Source organism: Bufo bufo, chromosome 2 (assembly GCF_905171765.1).
Source record: "Bufo bufo chromosome 2, aBufBuf1.1, whole genome shotgun sequence".
In the NCBI taxonomy this organism is placed as follows: domain Eukaryota; kingdom Metazoa; phylum Chordata; class Amphibia; order Anura; family Bufonidae; genus Bufo; species Bufo bufo.
The window spans coordinates 37,625,400-37,642,721 of record NC_053390.1 but is presented as its reverse complement, the minus strand read 5'-3'; positions in this window follow the sequence as shown (position 1 = coordinate 37,642,721).

Here is a 17,322-nt window from a genome sequence, read left to right as displayed (position 1 = left end):
CAAAACCTTCAGGCTTCTGCTAGAAAGCTGAACATGAAGAGGAACTTCATCTTTCAGCATGACAACGACCCAAAGCATACATCCAAATCAACAAAGGAATGGCTTCTCCAGAAGAAGATTAAAATGTTGGAATGGCCCAGCCAGAGCCCAGACCTGAATCCAATTAAAAATCTGTGGGGTGATCTGAAGAGGGCTGTGCACAGGAGATGCTCTCGCAATCTGACAGATTTGGAGTGTTTTTGCAAAGAAGAGTGGGCAAATCTTGCCAAGTCAAAATGTGCCATGCTGATAGACTCATACCCAAAAAGACTGAGTGCTGTAATAAAATCAAAAGGTGCTTCAACAAAGTATTAGTTTAAGGGTGTGCACACTTATGCAACCATATTATTTTATTTTTATATTTTTTCTTCCCTCTACCTAAAAGATTTCAGTTTATTTTTCAATTGAGTTGTACAGTTTATAGGTCACATTAAAGGTGGAAAAAGTTCTGAAACGATTTATCTTTTTTTTTACATCACAGAAACCTGACATTTTAACAGGGGTGTGTAGACTTTTTATATCCACTGTATATATACAGTAAGTTCCTGAGCTCCATCTAGTGGTGGCTCTATATATTTATTTGCAGTAATCTCTTGGGCTCCTTCTAGTGGTGGCTCTATATATCTGTATGCAGTAAACTCCAAGCTCCTCCTAGTGATTGCTATATACATCTGTATGCAGTACGCTCCTGAGCAAATTCTAATGGTGACTGTATATATCTGTATGTATTAATCTCCTGAGCTCACTCTAGTGGTGGCTGTATATATCTGTATGCAGAAATCTCCTGAGCTCCCTCTAGTGGTGGCTGTATATATCTGTATGCAGTAATCTTCTCAGCTATCTCTAGTGGTGGCTGTATATATCTGTATACAGTAATCTCCTGAGTTCACTCTAGTGGTGACTGTATATATCTGTATGCAGAAATCTCCTGAGCTCCCTCTAGTGGTGGCTGTATATATCTGTATGCAGTAATCCCCTGAGCTCCCTCTAGTGGTGGCTGTATATATCTGTATGCAGTAATCTTCTCAGCTATCTCTAGTGGTGGCTGTATATATCTGTATGCAGTAATCTCCTGAGCTCACTCTAGTGGTGGCTGTATATATCTGTATGCAGTAATCTCCTGAGCTCCCTCTAGTGGTGGCTGTATATATCTGTATGCAGTAATCTCCTGAGCTCCCTCTAGTGGTGGCTGTATATATCTGTATACAGTAATCTCCTGAGCTCCCTCTAGTGGTGGCTGTATATATCTGTGTGCAGTAATCTCCTGAGCTCCCTCTAGTTGTGGCTGTATATATCTGTATGCAGTAATCTCCTGAGCTCCCTCTAGTGGTGTCTGTATATATCTGTATGCAGTAATCTCCTGAGCTTCCTCTCGTGGTGGCTGTATATATCTGTATGCAGTAATATTCTGAGCTCCCTCTAGTGGTGTCTGTATATATCTGTGTGCAGTAAGCTCCTTAGCTTTTCCTAGTGGTGGCTGTATATATCTGCATACAGTAACTACAGCAGCACAGCAAGCCAAATATAAATACAGAGGTGCAGGCCAATGGATCTGGTATTAAATCCAGTACAATATAAGAAGAAAAGTGGAAAACTCTCACAAAAAATGAGTGGAAAGAAAAATACTTTATTCACCCATGTGGTCGCACCATTTCAGCACATCCTTAGAGCTTTTCTCAAGCTCAATATATACAGAGCAAGGTGCTGCGTTGGGCACCTGTTGCTGAGTGTATATCAATGTGGAACTGAAAATAATGCTCCCCAAAATACAATTACTGTACCCCTAATATTGTGCCTGTTACATGCCAATGTCAGTGACATAACACAGCAGTTCCCACAAAGCAGACACTGATACAGCAGTGCCTATATGTACCAGCCAGCACAGGCCAATACACAAGCAAAGTGCATAATAAGTAACTGCAATGATAGCATGGGTTGCTGTGGTACAAGAGTCAGGAGCTTTGAGTTGCAAATTTATTTTGCCCCAGAACTCAACCACAAATGATGAGTGATGGTCGGAGGTCCTGTTACAGATTTTGCAGTTGCAGTGCAGTCTGCTCTTTTAACAGGAAGCTACATATGATCAGCCAATCAGAAGCCATTCAGATGTAGCCATCACTTCCTGTCCTGTACCAGTCCCTGCAGTCTGATTGTCCTGAAAAAGCACACATCCAGGTTTCCTAGAAGCGTCAAGTATGCATCTGGAATGTTGCAATAGGGAGTGTAGAGGCAGTAGTTGCAACCAGGATCTAGTACCGGAGGGGCACCAAAGGCCTTGCAACCACATAAGAATACACGCAAGAGTGTAGCTATAGGGGGTGTAGAGGTAGCAGTAGCCAGGAGCCTTCTGACACATAAGAAGACTCCAGTATTATAGAAATTGCATGCTGGTCAAGTTACACCTCTGGCCGGAGGGAAGGGGTTAGGTCAAGCATTTGGCGGGTGGGGTGGGGTAGGGTGGGCCGTTTCAATTTTTGCCTTTTTGCTATGTGATTCCCTGTCCCTGCCACAAAGCACTGAGGGAAGGGGGGCCCAACCTGAACTCTTGCACCAGGGCCCATGATCCTTTAGCTACACTCCTGAATACACCAGTAATAGCAGACTTTACAAGCTACAACTGTGACCACCCCGGATATTCGGTAGAGGTAACTAAACCTGATTCTATAATCCTGACTGTTCATTGTGACGGGTGGGGGAGCACCCGTCTTTCTATAATTTGTAGAAATAATGAATTCCCTTTTCAGATTGTTTGAGAAGAATTTTTGCTGTGATTACCAAGGTAACTGTTGGATAATTGTTCTGATTTCTATCTCATGTTCTATCAAAATGTTCCAAGGGAGGAATGTAACGACTGAGAAGCAATGCAATTCTGTATCAATCACACTCAGCATTGTCAGGGGGTCCTATACGCTTATCTGCAATTTAACAGATTTCACTTCATTTTCTTGCCTTTTGCTATGTGGTAAATTTATTTTGTGTGTTTCTAAAATTATTTTCTATGGTACTGGAGAAGGTCTAGAAAGGAGCGTACATCTAATCTAGATAAAAAGCGTTATTGGGTGTAGTAGTAGTTGTACTGACGGTTCTGACGCTCCCTTGGAAGGCATGCAGTGATTGGAAAGGTGCACCTTTTCTTCACTTTGGAGCACACTCAAGTCCTGGGGTTCTCCTGCCTGATCATGGTTGAGGTGTCCTTTATGTGATGGTTTTGAGGTGCAAGGCAGGTTCCCGGTTCGTCACACCAACTCTTTGCAGTGTAGTAATGCAGGAAGCAATGAGGAGGAAGTTGCACAGCAGAACAGTTCTTTACTTAAGAACTCAAATGCAAACAGATCAGGACAGTTTTCCACATGCAATGGACTGACAGATGTTCTTAAAATGCACTTTCCATAGATGTTACAGGTAGTTAAAGGGCCAAACTGTCTCTTCAAAATAGTCCTCCTCATCTTAGGCTTCTCTAGCTGACTTGTACATAAGCATCCAGGCATGAGGTGTGACACTTCTTGTAGAGCAATGCAACCAACAGGGCAAACCCTAAATGACAGGCTAAGTTCTGCATCATTTTAGGACAGGTTGCTGTAGATACAGTACATGTCTACAGTGGAATGTGGGTACTTCTCATGCAGGTGATCGAGCTGCTTAACTGTGTATTCAGGCACCGGAGGCAAACTCCTGAACACGTGACGTAGTGCCAATACGTCCTTTTTAGACAGGTTATCTCTACTGGACATTCACTACACCTTCCTTTCCATTAAGCCTGATCCTGTAGATTTTCAGTTTTTTTTTAGCCTTGCCCCAGTTGGTACCTGCTCAGGACAAGCAATACAGTCAGCACTACAATTTTGCATTTTTGCATCTGTTCTCCTGCTCTGACTAGATGAGGCTGACTAGAATGTTCCTCCTCTTTATATACACTGCTCAAAAAAATAAAGGGAACACTTAAACAACACAATGTAACTCCAAGTCAATCACACTTCTGTGAATTCAAACTGTCCACTTAGGAAGCAACACTGAGTGACAATCAATTTCACATGCTGTTGTGCAAATTGGATAGACGACAGGTGGAAATTATAGGCAATTAGCAAGACCCCCCCAATAAAGGAGTGGTTCTGCAGGTGGTGATCACAGACCACTTCTCAGTTCCTATGCTTCCTGGCTGATGTTTTGGTCACTTTTGAATGCTGGCGGTGCTTTCACTCTAGTGGTAGCATGAGACGGAGTTTACAACCCACACAAGTGGCTAGGTAGTGCAGCTTATCCAGGATGGCACATCAATGCGAGCTGTGGCAAGAAGGTTTGCTGTGTCTGTCAGCGTAGTGTCCAGAGCATTGAGGCGCTACCAGGAGACAGGCCAGTACATCAGGAGACGTGGAGGAGGCCGTAGGAGGGCAACAACCCAGCATCAGGACCGCTACCTCTGCCTTTGTGCAAGGAGGAACAGGAGGAGCACTGCCAGAGCCCTTCAAAATGACCTCCAGCAGGCCACAAATATGCATGTGTCTGCTCAAATGGTCAGAAACAGACTCCATGAGGGTGATATGAGGGCCCGACGTCCACAGGTGGGGGTTGTGCTTACAGCCCAACACCGTGCAGGACGTTTGGCATTTGCCAGAGAACACCAAGATTGGCAAATTCGCCACTGGCGCCCTGTGCTCTTCACAGATGAAAGCAGGTTCACACTGAGCACATGTGACAGACGTGACAGAGTCTGGAGACGCCGTGGAGAACGTTCTGCTGCCTGCAACATCCTCCAGCATGACCGGTTTGGCATTGGGTCAGTAATGGTGTGGGGTGGAATTTCTTTGGAGGGCCGCACAGCCCTCCGTGTGCTCGCCAGAGGTAGCCTGACTGCCATTAGGTACCGAGATGAGATCCTCAGACCCCTTGTGAGACCATATGCTGGTGCGGTTGGCCCTGGGTTCCTCCTAATGCAAGACAATGCTAGACCTCATGTGGCTGAAGTGTGTCAGCAGTTCCTGCAAGACTAAGGCATTGATGCTATGGACTGGCCCGCCCGTTCCCCAGACTTGAATCCAATTGAGCACATCTGGGACATCATGTCTCGCTCTATCCACCAACGTCACGTTGCACCACAGACTGTCCAGGAGTTGGCAGATGCTTTAGTCCAGGTCTGGGAGGAGATCCCTCAGGAGACCGTCCACCACCTCATCAGGAGCATGCAGAGGCGTTGTAGGGAGGTCATACAGGCACGTGGAGGCCACACACACTACTGAGCCTCATTTTGACTGTTTTAAGGACATTACATCAAAGTTGGATCAGCCTGTAGTGTGTTTTTCCACTTTAATTTTGAGTGTGACTCCAAATCCAGACCTCTATGGGCTGAAAAATTTGATTTCCATTTTTTTATTTTTGTGTGATTTTGTTGTCAGCACATTCAACTATGTAAAGAACAAAGTATTTCAGAAGAATATTTAATTAATTCAGATCTAGGATGTGTTATTTTTGTGTTCCCTTTATTTTTTTGAGCAGTGTGTATATATATATATATATATATATATATATATATATATATATATCGAGAGAGAGAGAGAGAGAGAGAGAGAGAGAGAGAGAGAGGGGCTGACACCAGCCTTATCTCGTGGTGGCTGTGGATATGGCCTATTATTACTGTGTGCATACAAAATACAACAAATACGTGTTATACAGAAAAATATATATTTGAGCTTTGCAGTGTACTGTTGCTCTTCCAGTGAAACAGGGAAGAGAAACGAAGCAAGTGAAGTTATATACAGTAAATAGAGGTATGTTTAGACTATATTTCTGCCTGATGACAGGGAATATCCCAAAACGCATTTCTACTGTTGTGGCACCGAACATGTTTTTGACATAAATTGAACTCTTTGCTATTATTCTCGCTGGAGCCATCCTGACTTCTGGAAACTAGTGCTTGCTGTTCCTGGATAATGGGGAGAGTTTGTGGAGGAACTCTCCTCATATAAGTGAGTAGAACACAAGGCTTCTTATGCGCACAAGAGCTATTAGTTCTTACAATATCTGCTCTCCATATGTGTGTTTTTCAGTTTGTCATGGAGACCGTATGAAGGGATACAGGAAGGATTGCAGCAGTGCGAACATTGTGAGTGGTGTGAATACATTCCTCAGAGATAGTAACTATTAGTTAGTTACCTGTGCTGCATTAAGTGACTGTGGCATTGTGTTATTGGATTATTTTTTGTTTCTTTTTTGTTCTATGGTCCGTACCCTTAAGAACAGGAATTTCTAATACACCGTAGCTGCCAGGAAAGCAGGTATTATGGCTGAGTAGTTAGAAGAGTGGACATCACTACTGGATGCAGTTAAAAGGGACATGAGGAAATCAATGATGGTTGTAGTGTGAGATTGTGCTATTTCTGCATAATGTATGTACATAATCTGTCATTTGGCATTCCGGGCACTAGAGGCCACTGTTTTGCAGCTACAGCCAGCACACTCTGAGATTTGAATATGCAAAACAGATGATGACTCATGCTGATGACTCATGCTGCTGCCTGTGAGTGAACCAGGAAGTGTTGATCTGGCATGGTGGTGAAAGGATTGTGCTGTGAGGGACTGAATCCGATTCCATCCTGGCTTGCAGATGTCTGGCAGTTAATGGACACTCAGAAGAAGGAAAGTAGCTGTTATACCCTGAAAGGGATTTTTCATAAATCGTTTGATACTGACTGTGTATAGATTATGTATAGATTGTATGTGAGTTCATGCTGAAATTGAAGGTATAAAATTGGCCATCAATAGTTTAAAATCTGCCATAAATTCAGGAGTAGTATGAGTCTGAATTAGAAGTAATGCCATCCAGAATAGTTTAAAATCTGCCATAAATTCAGGAGTAGTTATGAACCTGAATTAGAAGAAATAGGATAAAAAAAACACATGAACTGATAAGCATAAGGTTTATCAGTGAGTATTTCTGCACTGAACACAAACATCCTTTGATAAACCTTCAAATTCAGCTGATCTCACTGTATATTTTAGCTAAGTAAAAATGGGCAATTCTTATGGTAAGGAGGATCCCAAAAAGAAATTAAATTTTAAATTTAGAACTGAAAATCATGTCCCTAAGTCTGCTGCGAATCACTCTATGGTAAAACTGTCTCCTAAAAATGAATTGGGGGAAAAGTCCAAAAATGTTTGTCCAGAGGTGTTTAGGTCCATTTTATACTGATCCTTGGGTTGATAATATGTGTAAATGGACAGAAGGAATGAAATGTACTGACCCGTTCCCAAAAGAAGGGTCTTTTTCAGACTTTCATATGGCCATGATCAAGGGCCTATGTCTGAATGACATAGACACTTTTCCATGGTACAAAGGAGACCCTCATTGGAATAGAATGTATATGAAAACTTGTGGCCAAGCATGGCTGTCTGTGCAAAAAATTTTGGACTGACTTGTGCAGTTCAAACACAAGACAGCAAAGTAAAAAAAAAACATTGTGACCCCAACTCCTGTCCCACCCCCATATCTGCCATTGTACAGTTGGATGATGGGATATGCGCACACTTGACTACCACAAGCTCCTGGCTTTACAGAACCTGTGGAACAAGTTTTGTCTGGGCATGCTAGTCAGCCTATTGTACTGTCTGCACAGCCCAGTAGAACAATATATACGAGGGCATTAAAGATTCAAGGGCTGACCAAAGACTCTTAACGGTCTATGGTCAAAGGGAGGAGTAGTATTGGATGGGAAGACCCTTCCCAACCCCATGGACAATGAGTCCATTAATTCTGGCCTAGAGACTTGCAGCAGATATAAGAGGAATATGTGGCAAAACTGATTAAGAAATTAAACATTGACTATAATGATATTTCGCTCTTGTTTCCCTTGCCAACAGGTGCACCAGCTGGATTTTCCTTTTGCTTCTTAGGGGGGTTTCTGTGAGTTTATAGGAGAGGACTGCAGATACCAGGGATAAAGTCCAGGCCCATATGGATAAGATCACTGTAATTCAGGACAGAGATAGGGTTATTACTGAGGGATAGAATCCTTTCGCAGCTTTGGGTGGTTTTGGAGATTTCCTGTTTTCATAGGTAACTGGTTGAAGGAAATAGGAATATATATATACTCATGTTGTTGTTTTTCTCTTTATCATATATATCCTGGTGAGATGCTCCTGCTGGTTGATCGATCAGATCTCCCAGTGACGTGCAGATAATCACATCCTAATCGCAGCTCCCAGATACACCACGGATCAACCTATGTCTTTGATGGAAAGGATGTCCAACTAAACGTTCATCGCCACGCCACACCTTACCACATCAGGACCTGCCTCAGAGTCATCTCCCCAAAGAATCGAACCGAAGGATGGAGCATCATCATGGAGGCAATGTCACCCAAGGAGTATCACAATCGACGAGGGCAAGCTGAGGAAACCGAAAATTTAGCAAGAGACTCAAAGAACACAGGGGACATATTACAGAGAGGAGGGAACTGTCATGGAAAGTTTTATTAAGCATGGGATGACTATAGTAGACTTTCTTTTTGGCTTAGGAATGGTATGCAGGTTTATTTTCTATATGCCTCCCTGTGTAGGGTCTGACCTGATTACGGTTATGAGAGCGTGATCGGGTCAGGTCGTTGCAAGGGAAATTCTATAAATCAGCACTCTGGTCCCTACTTCCCATGTGAAAGCCGCCACCGTTGGTTTGAGAGGGATCCAATGGCTGCTTGCTCTGAGAGCAATGTTCTTAGTGAAGGCTACCAGCGGGTCCTCATCAGCAACGGTGGGGTATGGCACACTGATGCCGGTCTCACTGAACCATGGGCGCCCCAACATTGGAACATTGGTTGGTGGGACTGGTGTCCATGTGAATGCTATATCACCTTTATTGGTCGACTCTGTTTTAAAAGACCTTCCTCAGGGACTGATCCCCCCTGTCGGAACCATGTCTAACAGAGATTCACTGTGGGTCAGTAGCATATTTGTACCAGATTAAATAGATGTTGTCCGATGAGGGCCACATTTGTTTAAAAGAAGGCTGATTCATTTGGGAGCATTTGCGCATGTTCTGGGTGTGGTAGTGGATGGTGAGTATTTGAGCGCCACCCACCGCCACTCTCGGGAAATGTGCGAATGTGTACCTTCCAGGTCTAAGAGTATTTCTATTGGTCAAGGCCTATCTATGTGTAGAGCTTGCATGCCTCCCTACTTTTCTTTTTTCTCTTTCTTCACTATGCAGGAGATTTTTTCCTACTGTGCGCCAAATTACACAGAAGGTTTTTTTTATCTCCTTCATAGTCTTTAGTATCTTCATGTGTCACACACACGCACGATATATATATATATATATACATACATACATACACACACACACACACGGCCTTAGATGGAGGAAAACGTACAGTGATCCCGTTTTTATATATATATATATATAAGTTGGGATCAATGGTTGGATTGAAAGGGATTTTTCATAAATCGTTTGATACATCACAGATAAGACATATATTATACAAACCTCATCTCTGATGCATGCAGCACATCGAAATTAGCACGTAACACACCCTCTGCCAGTCCTGGACACAATAGCAGCATCTCTGAACAAAGGAGCTATTTAACATCTCACTCCACATACAATCAAACAAAATAAGATAGCCTATTCACCTTGTTAGCATATAAAGGGAAACCTGTTGAATGTAAAATAGCTCTTTTGCAAGTATTGTATACAGCAGATACCAGCATTGTTTAACAAAGTTTCAACTGTAATTTGGTGACACATGTTCCCAGAGCCTCTTTAGGAATACCAGGAGTGTTCCAATTGGACCTTGAGAAACAATATGCGCCCACCCCCAAAAAGCCCTATAAGTATGTGATGAAAAATAAAGATGTCAGATATTTAGCAACCTAAGTTCGGTCTGGGCTGTTATTTATCTCTCTGATCAGACGCAAAGGGATATTCATTGCACAGGGAAATATTTACGGGTTGGAGGTCTGATGCCTCATCTTGTACCAGCATAAACCTGCCTGAAGAAAACCGCTAACATACCCTGACTGAATCCAGCTCTTCTGAAACAGAGGTTGTCCCAGGAAGACCAGTTCAATGTGTGGACAGAAGGCCTCCTCATCAAGCAAGGCCGCACGGTTGCTAAGAGGTTGGTGGCCATCCCTGGTAGGCTGCATCCTCGGGCCCAGAATGGACGCAGGTCAGTACACCTGGTTACTGATTGTTATATTGTATGGCGCCTGAAGATACAGAGACTAGCTTAGGCCTAGCATTAGTTAGTTAGTTAGGATTAGATCGTTTTGCTAGGCTGTACTGTACTGTACTGGACTGCAGCGCAGTTATTGACTTGCAGGCTCTGCTGCGTTTGCCATCGGCTAGGGGTGTCCTCTGTAGCGGCACAGCACGACTTGCAGGCTCTGCTGTGTCCGCCATCATCTAGGCCTGTCCAGTGGGCAGGGACGTTGACTGTGGGTCCGGGGATATAGCGTTTTCTATGCATGTTTGTATTGTTCTTATGTTATTACTCGTTGTCTAAGTAAAGTTTCTGTTCTTGCATAGTAAGCTGGTGTCAGTGTCGCTCTCCTTGTCTGTAACTTTGCTGTATTCTGGGGAGCCCACCACGGTACACGGCTTACAGTAGAGCAGGGGTCAGCAACCTTTGCCACTCCAGCTGCTGTGAAACTACAATTCCCAGCATACACAGGTACAGGCTGTTCTTGTAAGGGTGGGTTTTCACTAGCGTTATGCCATCCTGCTAAAGGTTCCATTTATAATGGAATATAACGGAATGGCAAGATGGAATACAAAACGGAAGCAAGTCTATGGGCAAGCATAACGGATGCGCCTGGTTTCCGTTATGCAGGACGGAAACAAAGTTCTGTCGACAGGAAACCAGATGGATCCAAAAAAGAAAAAATTTAATTCCCCTTTTCCTTTAATTCTCATGGGGCACCTAAAGGGTTAAAAAAGTTTGTAAAATCAGTTTTGAATAGCTTGAGGGGTGTAGTTTCTAAAATGGGGTGATTTATGGGTGGTTTCTAATATGTAAGCCCCAGAAAGTTACTTCATAACTGAACTGGTCCTGAAAAAATTGCGTTTTGGAAATTTTCTTAAAAATTTTAAGATATCCTTTTAAACTTCTAAAGCCTTCTAACGTCCCAAAAAAATTTAATGTCATTTTCAAAATGATTCAAACACGAAGTATACATATGGGGAATGTAAAGTAATAACTATTTTTGGAGCTATTACTATCTATTATAAAAGTAAAGAAATTGAAATTTGGAAATTTGCTAATTTTTTAAAATTTTTGGTAAATTTGGTATTTTTAAATAAATAAAAATGAAATATTTTTACTCAAATTTACCACTGTCATGAAGTACAATATGTGACGAGAAAACAATCTCAGAATGGCCTGGATAAGTAAAAGCGTTTTAAACTTATCACCACATAAAGTGACACATGTCAGATTTGCTAAAAATGGCCTGGTCCTTAAGGTGAAAAATGGCAGGGTCCTGAAGGAGTTAAAATGGATTTTAGAACATAATTATTTAGTTTTTAATAGCAAAAACTAGATTTTTACCCTATATAAAATTTTACATAATAATTATAGATGATTTACTTATGATTGGGCAGGGTTCCTGATAACTTTTTGCTAAGTTTATGTTACATATTAATGATAATGACTGGCAACTTAAATTTTAAGAATATGTAGATGAGAGGGAGATTTCATTTTTAGAGTTGGAACTACTTATTGGAGAATTCGATTAGACTGCTTTGTCAAATTTTACCAAAACATTTGCTTTGTAATGAATTACTTCGTCTCAAAGTGCATTTCTTCATTGGCAGGACTAAATACATTTTAGCATTGCCAAAGCAAGTGGGAAATAATTGGGTAGGGTTGGGGGATGGGGACATATACAGGGTGGGGGTATAGGAGTCCATGGTATATCAGGCTCTTCTCAGTCAATGGCAGGCAGTAATATATTGTGCTGCTATGGCCGCTGTGTTCTCCTCTTTCCCCAGCAGTATGGAGAGTCTCTCCTCCTCCTCCATGGAGGTGAAGTCTGGGCAGAGATCAGACAGTCTCCTGAAGTGAGAGTCCCTCACTGCTGAGTATTTGGGGCACCGCAGCAGGAAATGAGCCTCATCCTCCACGGCCTCCTGTTCGCACTGCTGGCACAGTCTGCTCTCCCTGGGCATGTACCTTTGTCGGTGACGCCCGGATTCAATGAGCAGGCTATGGGCGCTCAGTCTGTACCAGCTCAGGATCTGTCGGTCTTTTGGATTGGGGAGTTTCTCCAGATATGGGGCCTATCTATCTCTCTCTCTCTCTCTCTCTCTCTCATATCTATCTATCTATCTATCTATCTATCCATCTCATATCTAGCTATCTTCCTGACCTTTTTAGCATTCTGTTACAAGCTCATGCCCACCTGAGTCAACATTTTTCCCTGTAAAGCAGATAATGTCATGCTGTCTTCTCTTCTCAGAACCGTCACCCAGATGCATATTACCGAGCTGTGCGCTACCACGACCACTCATTAAGACCTTAGGATAACTGTGTTTATTAACATTACTAATACTCCGGAAATGAACTTGATGCATCTATGAATCACATCGGCTGACAACACGTGATACAGACGGCACCGGAGTCCGGGGAGGACAGATAGTCACCGCTAACCTGGTCCAGATGTCTTCTCTCATGTTGCAGGCTCTTCTCATTTAACTTCAACCTGGTTTAATTCCAAGATATCCTTTAAATATTAAACTTGGTGCCGGACCTGTAATATGACAAAACAAAAAAGTAATGGCTTTATCCCTGCAGACTGACATTGAGAATTTTGACCATAAACAAGATTACAGCTCATTCCCAGCCAGACGTTTAAGCCTGATGGAAAATGAGATGAATTGCTTTTGCTTCAAATAACTAAAATCTAAACCTCTCAGTAAAGCTATGAGACTTTTAGCGGCCTCCGGGATACGGCTGATATAATGAATATTTTTGGTTTCCTTGCAGAATATGAAATATTGGAGAAATGTGCGGCTTCCTGCCAAAAACCACGTCCCCCGTGTAATCCTTCCGTACAGTAAATGTTAATGATCCAGAGACTAACGTTCCTCTTATCAGGATTATCATTTCCATTTAAATGCGCTGAAAAAAATTTCAATATAATTGACGCTGACATTTGCGGATCAACTAAATGCTTCACCTGCACTTTTTAATAAATAAATAAAAATTCATGAAGAGAAATTCATTTTCTTCTATTCTGAAGCTCATCGGTTACAGGTCAGAGCCCCTGTTTAGATACAGTATCTGAATTTTTTTAAGACCGGCATTTCATACGCATGCAGGTATAGAAGTGCGTAATATTGTAGGGTATTTTTGGGACTGACTGCATGTACACAGTGACTCCAACAGCAGAATAGTGAGTGCAGCTCTGGAGTATAATACAGGATGTAACTCAGGATCAGTACAGGATAAGTAATGTATGTACACAGTGACTGCACCAGCAGAATAGTGAGTGCAGCTCTGGAGTATAATACAGGATGTAACTCAGGATCAGTACAGGATAAGTAATGTAATGTATGTACACAGTGACTGCACCAGCAGAATAGTGAGTGCAGCTCTGGAGTATAATACAGGATGGAGTTCAGGATCAGTTCAGGAAAAGTAATGTATGTACAGAGTGACTGCACCAGCAGAATAGTGAGTGCAGCTCTGGAGTATAATACAGGATGTAATTCAGGATCAGTACAGGATAAGTAATGTATGTACACAGTGACTGCACCAGCAGAATAGTGAGTGCAGCTGTGCAGTATAATACAGGATGTAACTCAGGATCAGTGCAGGATAAGTAATGTATGTACACAGTGACTCCACCAGCAGAATATTGAGTGCAGCTCTGGAGTATAGTGCAGGATGTAACTCAGGATCAGTACAGGATAAAAAATGTATGTACATAGTGACTACACCATCTGAATAGTGAGTGCAGCTCTGGAGTATAATACAGGATGTAATTCAGGATCAGTACAGGAAAAGTAATGTATGTACACAGTGACTGCAACCGGCTGAATAGTGAGTGCAGCTCTGGAGTATAATACAGGATGGAGCTCAGGATCAGTTCAGGATAAGTAATGTATGCACACAGTGACTGCACATGCAGAATAGTGAGTGCAGCTCTGGAGTATAATACAGGATGTAATTCAGGATCAGTACAGGATAAGTAATGTATTGTGGGGATTCGCTCTGGTAGTTAGGACTAGTGGATGCAGTATAGAGGCAAAGTACACAGTTCTTGAATCAAACAGCTGTGTTTATTCACACATTGGTGTATAACAAATTGCAGATAAGTGTATCACAAAACGCGGGTGGCTTGGTGTTTGTTCACACACAAGGAAAGTCCATAAATAATAAAAGTCACCTTTTCTCCTCTGTGTTAATTCACACCCTGTTAGCCATTCAGCCTCATCAAGTACATAGGTGGACTGTTCGCCTTTAGAGGGGCCTGAGTCCTCCAGCCCGGCTCAAATCTCAAATCCCAGCACAGCCCTCAGTTCACAGCACACAGACTCCTGAGCTCCACTGTCAGAGGGAGGTAAATCCACACACCTGACAGTGCTGGCTGGTTTTTATGCCTGGCAAAACCCGGCCTGGAACATGGGGAGTAGTCACCCACCCAGCACTTTGACTACTCGCAGTAAGAGCCGTCCCGGATCAGCTATAACAGCCATGCTAAATCTTTAGGTGTCAATTAGCAATAGCTGCTGCTGACATAAAATACCGGCTCTTAGTTCACCAAGGCCAGGAACCTCGGTGACCCATACCTTCTATCCATGATGATTCCAGGTACCTTCTTACATATCCCCCCTTTGTTCAACCCTGAGGTGGTGAACACCTGCCATACAGTTTACCCGGGACAGGGCATCTACGTTTCCCTGCAACTGGCCTGTTCTGTGTTCTACGGAGAAATTAAAGTTCTGTAAGGACAGGAACCACCTGGTGACTCGGGCATTTCTCTCTTTGGCCTGGCTCATCCACTTGAGAGAGGAGTGGTCAGTCACCAGGCGGAACTTTCTCCCCAACAAATAGTAGCGGAGAGACTCGAGTGCCAGGCACTCTCTCTCCACTATGCTATATCTGGTTTCGGCTGGGGTGAGCTTGCGGCTTAAAAATACAACGGGATGCTCCTCTACGTTGACATCCTGAGAGAGTACAGCACCGAGGCCTACTTTGGTGGCGTCTGTCTGTACTACGAACTCCCTATTGAAGTCGGGCGTCACCAAAACCGGTGACCCCCACAGGGCCAACTTCAAAGTGGAAAAAGCCTTTTTCCGCCCGCTTATCCCAGCAAACCATCACTGATTTTCGTCCCTTCAAGAGCTCTGTCAAGGGCGCAGCTATCATGGCAAAGTGGGGAACAAATCTCATGTAATAGCCTATCATTCCTAGGAACGACTTTACTTGTTTAGTGGTGACAGGTCGGGGCCAATTTCTTATCGCCTCTATTTTGTTTACTTGGGGTTTGATCACTCCGTGCCCAATGACATACCCCAGGTATTTTGTCTCCTCTAACCCAATAGTGCATTTTTGTCGGTTAGCGGTTAGTCCAGCTTTTCGAAGGGAGTCTACTACAGCCTGCACTTTGGGCAGGTGACTGTGGATGACAATATCGTCCAGGTAAGCTGAAGCGTACCGATGATGTGGATGAAGCACAATGTCCATTAGCCTTTGGAAAGTGGCGGGGGCGACATGCAGACCAAAAGGTAACACCTTATACTGGTACAGCCCCTCCGGTGTGATGAAGGCCGTTTTCTCTTTGGCAGCCTCCGTTAAGGGTACCTGCCAGTATCATTTGGTGAGGTCCAAAACAGAAAAATACCGGGCTTGTCCTAACCTCTCAATCAACTCGTCTACCCGGGGCATGGGATATGCGTCAAACTTAGATACCTCGTTTAATTTTCGGAAATCGTTACAAAAGCGCAACTTCCTGTCCGGTTTCGGTATCAGTACTATAGGGCTGGCCCACTCACTACTAGACTCCTTGTTGACGTCTAGTTGCAGCATTAGTTGTACTTTCTCAGAGATGTCCTGTCGCCGAGCCTCAGGTACCCAGTATGGTTTCAACTGGATTTTGGCCTAAAGGCTCAGTGACAATGTCATGCTGGATTATGGAAGTGCGTCCAGGGAGATCTGAGAACACCTCTGTGTTTCTGCTGACAAACTCCCTGGACTCCTGAGTCTGTTTAGAGGAGAGGCTGTCAGCAATCTTCACTGTGGCAACCACTTCCCTTACATCAGACTTAGGGGCCGGAACCTCTCCCCCTAGAAAACTGGGCCGCAGGCTATCGTCAGTACTGGTGTCCCTATCCTTCCACACTTTGAGTAAATTCACATGGTACACCTGCAACGGCTTCCGCCGCCTTGGCTGGTGTACCTTGTAGTTTACTTCTCCAACCTTTTCGAGTACCTCATAGGGTCCCTGCCACCTAGCCAGTAACTTACTGTCCACTGTCGGTACCAGAACCAAAACCCGATCTCCTGGGTTAAAGATCCGGACCTGAGCCTGACGATTATACACCCGACTTTGAGCTCGCTGTGCTGCCTCCATATGTTCTTTTACCAGCGGCAACACGGTTTCCATACGTTCCTGCATCTGGGTGACGTATTCAACAACACTTTTATATGGTGTGGGTTGCTGCTCCCAAGCCTCTTTGGCTATATCCAACAGACCATGTGGATGTCTGCCATATAGTAGTTCGAAGGGCGAGAACCCAGTAGAGGCCTGGGGCACTTCTCGCACTGCGAACATGAGATAGGGCAGAAAGAGGTCCCGGTCCTTTCCATCCTTAGCTACTACTCATTTTAACATAGTTTTTAACTTTTGAATAAACTTTTCTACTAGACCGTCAGTTTGCGGGTGATAGATGGATGTCTGTATCTGTTTGATATTCAGCAACGTACAGAGCTCCCGCATGACCTTGGAAATAAAAGGAGTCTCTTGGTCAGTCAGAACCTCTTTGGGTATCCCCACTATTAACTCTTTTGCTATGAGTTTGGCCGATGTATGTCGCAGTAGCACCGCCTTCGCGTACCGAGTGGCGTAGTCCAGGACGACCAAGATGTGTTGGTGCCCCCTAGCGGACTTCAGTACTGGGCCTACGAGATCCATAGCAATTCTCTCAAACGGTACCTCGATAATCGGGAGGGGCACTAAGGGACTGCGGAACAGGTGCTGGGGGCTAGTGGTTTGGAAGGTCGGGGCCAGTAAAACTGTTGTAGTATCTGGTCCTGTGTCTTCTGCAGTCCCAGATGACCCCTGAGAACA